General features: G+C 39.0%; 1 pseudogene; it reads right to left on the bottom strand.

Annotated features, from left to right (window-relative positions):
* Positions 1–2659: 2659 nt before the first annotated feature.
* The window catches only part of LOC138013808 (zinc finger protein 862-like), a 4890-nt pseudogene continuing 49 nt past the window's right edge, over positions 2660–7500 (bottom strand).

The following is a 7500-nucleotide window of genomic DNA, read 5'->3' as shown; positions in this document are numbered from 1 at the left end:
TAATGAAGTATACCATAGGTGAGATTTCACAAAGGTTTCCCAACATTCGGTAATCAAAAGCAGAAACTATTATTATGTTAAACATTAATGGTGCTGTTTTAATACTGGACTGTAAATGCTTTGTCTAAAGCAACATAATTTGGGCAGGGATGATGGTTAAACATCACTATTACATGTCGTGATCAATTACATGTAGGTAATTTATTAACTGGACAAGAAAATCTGATCAATGTTGATCAATACAAGATTCAACAATAAAATAAAGGATCATGGGTGGATGAAAGGGATAAAATGGTACCAATTGTAACACTTACCACACAGGAGCAACTTGGCTTAAAAAATATTGGCATCTTTCCCTTTACCCCATAAAACATTGACAATTTGATTGAGTCTCTTTGATTCTGTCCACTTCCACTACAGAATATTTCTCCTCGTTTTCAACAAACACCCATGCAAACTTTTCATCATTTCCTGTAGGGTAAAAATTAATTAGCATCATCAACACAGAAAATTCTAAGGGCGAAGTCCCAAAGGCAATGTTCTACATATAGTTGCACATGGTAGTCAGCGTACGTTGAAGGCAATGCACAAAAACTGTCATTGATTGATGACAATTCTCTTGCTTAGTAGCACTTAAGAAACTTATGAATGAAGGGGTAGTTTCTAAAGAAACTGTGGTGTTGCGTCGGTGGGGAAGTAGTATACAAGTTTTATCAACGGAGTTGATAATGTAAATTGGCCACCGTACAGAGATTCTAGAAGCTGACGTTTCGAGCATTAGCCCTTCGTCAGAGCGAATCCTCCTTTAAGAAACTTAAAGCATTTAGAAAAAGTGGGCTGAATGTTGGAACCCATTAGAACCCACAAATGACCAGCTCCCAACATCAGTGACTTCATAGCTCAGTTGGTTAGAGCGTCACACCCACATCATGAGGTCACGGCTTCAAATACTGTTGAAGTCCTGAATTTTTCAGGCTTCTCTACACAATTTCAAAAATTGCTTTCACAACTGCGAGGATCATAGCTACACTTGATTTCATATCTGCAGTTCATATATGATCCAATTCATATATCATTTCATCGTTGATTCATTCCTCACGGGAACATTAGAACCCACAAATGACCAGCTCCCAACGTCAGTGACACCATAGCTCAGTTAGTTAGAGCATCACACCGGTATCGCGAGGTCACGGTTTCAAATCCTGTTGAAGTCCTGAATTTTTCAGGCTTCTCTACGCAATTGCAAAAATTGCTTTCACAACTGCGATGATCATAGCTTCACTTGATTGTATGTATGTTTGTTATACTGTGTGGCCCTATGATTTGGTGCTAGTCGCACTGTTCCAGATAGCGCTCATGCAAATCACAGAAGCTTAAAGGGGAACTCAAGGCTAATTTTAACTATTTTTTGTATTGATGTTGACATTGGATGGATTAATTTTACAGGGATAGTTTATATCGACGATGAATGATTTTATGAAAAAATCAGTCCAAAGCTTTGCTCTGCACCCGCCATGTTGCCTTTTCATCTCAGGAGCTTAAACGGCCAGCGGATTAAAATGTGACATCAAATCGTGAAGGGAGCAAGCGAAGGGCTTACGCGTCCTTTGCGTTTTGCTTGAGAAGTCTTGCGAGCTTGCCGAAGTGAGTATATTGATCTTGTTTAGTTCCAGTCGCGCCGAAATGTCTGATGACGAAAGCTCTTCACATTGATCTCAATCAAGTCTTTCTATTGACGATGAAAGTATGCCTGAAAATGTGATTCGGCCGTACCAGTTCGAACCAGAGTTTTCTTCCAGCAAAGAAAATGTAGAAGAAGGAGAATTAGTAGGGGAGCGTCAACGCAACGATGAAAATTTTCGTGTCAGAAATCTGGACTGGTGAGGGTTTCTAGATATATTTTGTAACTTAAACAATGCAATTTAACCGATTCGTAGAGGCAAACCATGAATCAAACGGCCTTTGATGTTTTGGAAATGCTGTGAAGATCAAACCCTCACGCCCTCGAGAATTGTAAACAAACAATAAAAACAATCACTGTTGTATGTTTTTGTTCGTTTTATTCATAGCTATTGTGATCTCACGAGCATTTAAAGAGGCAATATCCACTGCTATGCTACATTTTGTAGATGTTACTAATCCAGTTTAAAATCACCCTCTTGTAGTGAAGTCGAGTATACCAAGCAGGGTTTTCAAATTGAAAAAAAGTAGCAGGAGGAAATTGTAAAGTAGCCGGAGCACTATCTCATCGTGATGACAGCAGCCTTTTGGAGTGGAGGCAGTACCCCGCCCCTTCTGCAGAGAAGAATGGGGAGCTTCCCCCGGAAACTTTTGAAAATCAGGGCGCCTTGATTAATGAACTTTAGTTCCGTGTATTTTTGCACCCCTAACTGATTTTGTTGACCGCCACTGTACACTTATTAACAAGGATTAGTGTTCAAACTTTGTAAAATTAGTTGCTTTCAAAGTTTTACAAAAATGGTACAGTATGCTTTTACATTTGCATGAGTTCAATACTTATTACATCGACTTCTTGTACCTCCAATTGAAGTGCAAAATATAACTGAACTGTAATACAATACCATTTCAAATTAGTTGTGTAAGTTGAAGATAATTACTTTAACACTCGATCAGTTTGCAGCCTCAAATCGTTTTAATTCTACTCAGAGTCACTGAAATCACTTTCCGTTGCATTGTCCCTGTCACTGTCATCACAACCTGGATCATCTACAAAGTGCGCAAGACCTAATTTAATGAGGGCCTGTTCTTCTTCTTGCTGCTCTTGCTCTTCCCGATTATCTTCTTCTGTAGATTCAGTCTGGATGGATGTTCTGGTGGTCTCGATCAGTGTACGTTCTTTCTATGAGGTCCCGAGAGCTTCTCTTGCAGCAGACTTTCCTTTGCTCAACTTGTAGCGTCTTCTAGAAAGCCATTTCTCAGTGGTCATCTTAACAAGGGTGTCACATTCATGGGAATTGACTTCTGGGCCATTCATTGCGATGTTTAGAAGACAAGCTAGCATATCATTACTCATCCTACTTCTCAGCCTTGTCTTGATTAACTTGACTTGACTGGCTCCCCTTTCAGGCCATGCGTTGCTGATAGGCATTGTCAGTGCTATCTCAACAATTTGCATAAGAAGAGGAAGAAGAGAAATGAAAGACAACCTTTGTTTCATCAACTGGCACATGCACCACTCTGCTGGCATGATGGTCTTACCCTCTTTCACATCAGATGGAAGGGTCATTTCTTTCATATGATACTTCAACGTGTTCCACTCAGCCAGTAGTCGATCTTGTTGGTCAGGGAAATAGTGCTTGGCGAGTACTTTGATAGAAACTACCCCATAAGATGGCAGTTCTGAAACATTTGAAGGAATAAGAGTAGGATCAAATATTGAAAGAGCACCAAGAAGAGGGAGTGTGTTTTGAAACCTCAGATCAATATTTTCTTTCAGAGCAGAGATATACTTGAGTAGCAAATTTCGCATGTATGCAAGCTGGTGTTCAGAGGGAGAGAACTGCAACAGCGCCATTTTTCCTTCCTTGACATCGTGACTAAATTCCTTGACAGGTGACTCACTGGTTGTTACTTCATCTAGAGCGGCCTTAGCCCTAACTACTTCTGGTTTCAGATGACTGAAATTGACTGTAGAATGCTGAAATGATTTTGACAAGTTGTCAAGATGGGGAAGCACATGCTTCAGAACATACAAGCAAGACAGAAAACGGACATTGTTCATTTGCACCAGGAGGCCCTGGCACGTGGGATCATCATCCTTCAGCTTGAGAAGAAATTGGATAATTGCAGGAAAGCTCTCCCAAGCAGACTGAACGGCGCTGTTAAATGACAGCCAGCGTGTTTGGCATGCCTTTTTCAGCTTCTTAGCTATTTTCCTCTTGGAATTCCTATTTGTCAGAGTTATGTCATTCATGTGAAGTTGCACTTTCAAAAAAAATTGATGTTTTCTTGTTAGAATTGTCAAGCAATCGCCAGAGGGTGTTAAGTGTGTTTTGCACCTGCTTTATTGTAGAAAGATCATTCAAAGTGTCTGTACATGCTAGAGCTAGCTTGTGACAAACACAATGAACAGATATTAAGGACTGGATTCTTTTGTCAGCTTTCAATCTGGTAGCTACACCTGACCTTTCTCCAACCATAACACTCGCACCATCTGATACAAAGCTCTTAAACCACTTAAAATTGAGACCGTGTTTCTCGATGACTTTAAGAAGGACACCTGTGATGGTTTCAGAATCTGCTTTGTCGGAGTTGGCAAGAACATTTCCAGACATAAGAATTTCACTTCAACCTTTTCGCTACTCCTACTATAATACTGAATAAAGCCAAGCATTTGTTCCAAATTTGCAATGTCAGTCATGTCATCAACCATTATCCCAAATGGCCCAGTTACAGCTGCAATTACTTCATTTTGAATCATTTCCCCGAGGAGAAGCAGCATATCCCGTTGGGAACCCACTGATTTGTGGTTAAAACCACTCATGTCACAACCCAGCTTCTCAACCAACTGCAACAGACTTTTTGCCTTTACATTTGCTATCTCTTGCTTGGCCAACCAATAAAGGCAATAGAAAACCCTTTCATACACGCCAATTTGAACTTCGGCATTGTGGTCAAGCTCTTTCTGAAAAACAGACAACCTGTTCATAAGAATGGCAGTTATGGCGTCTCTGTGCCTCTTTGTTGCAATGTGTTCCTCGAGACACTCCTTCTTCAACCTTGTACTTTGTTCTGCTGAAAAAACGTCCTTCTTGTTTTGGGGATTCTTGGAATCAAACTTCTTGCAGATCAGACAGTATTGGCCCTCTCCTTCTATGTAAACAAGCCACCACATCTGCACTTTAGGGCTATAAGCCAAATCCTTCTTGAAGATAAGGTTGTGGTTAAACAGCTGTTTCTTTTTAGCTGTCTTAATGCGAGCTCTTTCTTCTTGTGACACATCCAAACAGTTGCGCTTCTTGCAGAGTACATAATGATGAATTTTCTTTTTTCGCTGTTCTTCAGTGAAACTATCGGTGACATCACTAACTGATTGTTCACATACAGTATCTGGATAACGAAAATTAAAGGTTGTGTTACTCTTTGTTCACTTGGGTTGAATGTAGTGCAACGAAACTTCATTGAAACCTTGAAAAAGAAATGTATAGCTTATACCTGAAATGTTTTCCTTACAACCCATGGTGACTTGTGACCCGAGCGACTCGCTAGACACTCGAAGGTGCGAATTTTCCCTTGAAGTTGCTGCAGCATTCGATACAGACACATGGAAACCTTCCATGTCTGTTGCATCTAACAAAATCAATGAGTATTTGTGTCAATTTTTACTGTTTATTCTTTACACCATAATACCAATGAAGTTTACTAAAAGAATTCATTTACAACAACCAGCTTAAAATTACCAAAGTAAAAAGTTAAAATTTTACAATATAATATATCAATACAAAAAAGGTAACGATCATATTTGCTTTCTTAATGAAAGAGAGCTACAGATGAATCAACAGAATAACGAAATATTGCCATAAAGCGGCTTCCGTTGATATATTTCCTTTTACATACATGAAGTATTATCATAACAACGTCAGCGGTCTTGTTTCCTTTCTACTTCGATTCAATGCAATTCGCAGTTTCGTTTGTCTGAATTTCTAAACACTTGCGCGGTTGAAGGCTAAACAGTGAACTGCAACAACACGTAATATTTGTTAACTCTTATTCCTAAAATTATTGTTACCTGTTTCTCTTCGAGACTTCTCCGCACTTGACAGAAAAGACAACAACATTTGCTTCCTCCGCTTCATGTTGCAACTTTCACGTGAGAACAAATCTGCTGCTGCGCCGATACATGCACGTTCAAATGAGAGTCCGTGAACACGAGCAGACTTTCCTGCTAAAAAAAGCTCTCGCTTCGAAGATCATCAGTCCGCATTCATTTATTTCCTCGAAAAAATCAGATTATGATTTGGTGAAACAGAATTGTGTAGTTAGTAAAATTTGGAATACGAAAAGTACCCGACGCAAATGCTTGCAGTAGCTGGTGACTTGGGCCGGGCGCCGGCTAAATTTGAAAACCCTGTACCAAGATTCTGTAATTATATTGAATCCCTGTTCTTATCCACAAGGTAATGTACTACATGTTTTGTGGAACCGCAGCAAGATTGTGACACAAAATTTTTAAGCTAACATACTTTTTTAAAAAAGGAATGATTGTCATTGCTACCTCTAAAAGGAAAAAAAAAAACTTTTCATGTAGTCATTAGTAGTAACCTGTATGTTTGTTCTGTTAACCTGAGCAGTGTTTGAGCTTGAAAATGGATCCGGTTCTTGTTGGGAAATCAGAGAAAAGTGCATTAAAGACTGTTTTCTATCGCAATCAGAACGTTAAAATGTTGTAATCTCATATTATATTCTGCTATCTTTCAACGAAAGGATAGGTTTGCAGCGACCTTTTAATCTAATAAAGAAAGTATTACTGACAGAACATGTTGCATAGCTAACTACAGATTTTCAGACATTAAATAATAAAGAACCTTCTAAGGTAACCTGAAAAGTTTGGGGTAGGTTCTTGTGCTTTTACTGTGCAATAAATCCAAGTCAAACAAAGCCTATTTACTTTAGGTGTACATGTGGAAATTGCCAAATACTAAACAGAAATGAGGAATGTACCTGCTGTTCAGAGTTTCCTCAAATCTGCGACAAAAACAAGGAGGCAGTAGAGATGGGGGAGGTTGCTGAGGCCCCAGTTTGTATAACTCAGCATCCAGGTTTCCAAGCTGTTTGTCTCAACAGATGGGTGCTGCAGACAGCCTGGTACCAATATAAGCAGCAACATTCTCAGTCATATGAAGGTCCCCAACATAAACTTAATAGGCACGTAGCCTATCGTCAACTTGTCAGATGGTGCTGGGGTGTTCTTGGCAAGGAAATGAGAGTCCCTTTGCCATCATGTGCAGTTTGTTGCATTAGAGCACACTTTCCCCCTCCAGGACTTGAAGATGACTTCCAGTTTTAGGGTTATCATTTTCCAGATAAATAACAAACAGAACGTTCATTTGGTAACACAAAAATGATACACCCTTTGTGCTGAGACTGTATTTTTTCAATTTGATTTTGTTTTGGGTAAAAATCAATAATATTAACCATAGGCACATCTACAGTCATCTTAGTATTCTGAAGACACCTCGTTTGATTTACACTCCAGAATGCCAGAAAAGCTGTGAAATATCTATGTAAGCGAAAAGCGAATGTGAAATAGCGAAATTAAATACATTGGTGTTTGTTTGCTAATTAGATTGCTAATGTTAAAGCCATTGTTGTTATGTAAACAAATTATCTAATTTTTCTAGGGAAAGTCCCACAAAGTAACAAATATTAAAATACATGGTCTACTGTTTATAAAAACAGGAAATGATTTTCTTTCTTTTACCTCATGATACAAATATATATATTTTTGTTTCGGAGGGGAAGGCAGGGAAGCAATAGTTG

This window comes from Montipora capricornis, chromosome 8 (genome assembly GCF_036669925.1).
Source record: "Montipora capricornis isolate CH-2021 chromosome 8, ASM3666992v2, whole genome shotgun sequence".
NCBI classification, from domain to species: domain Eukaryota; kingdom Metazoa; phylum Cnidaria; class Anthozoa; order Scleractinia; family Acroporidae; genus Montipora; species Montipora capricornis.
Note: the sequence above shows the minus strand (reverse complement) of the source record. Positions and strands in the feature narration are given on the sequence as shown.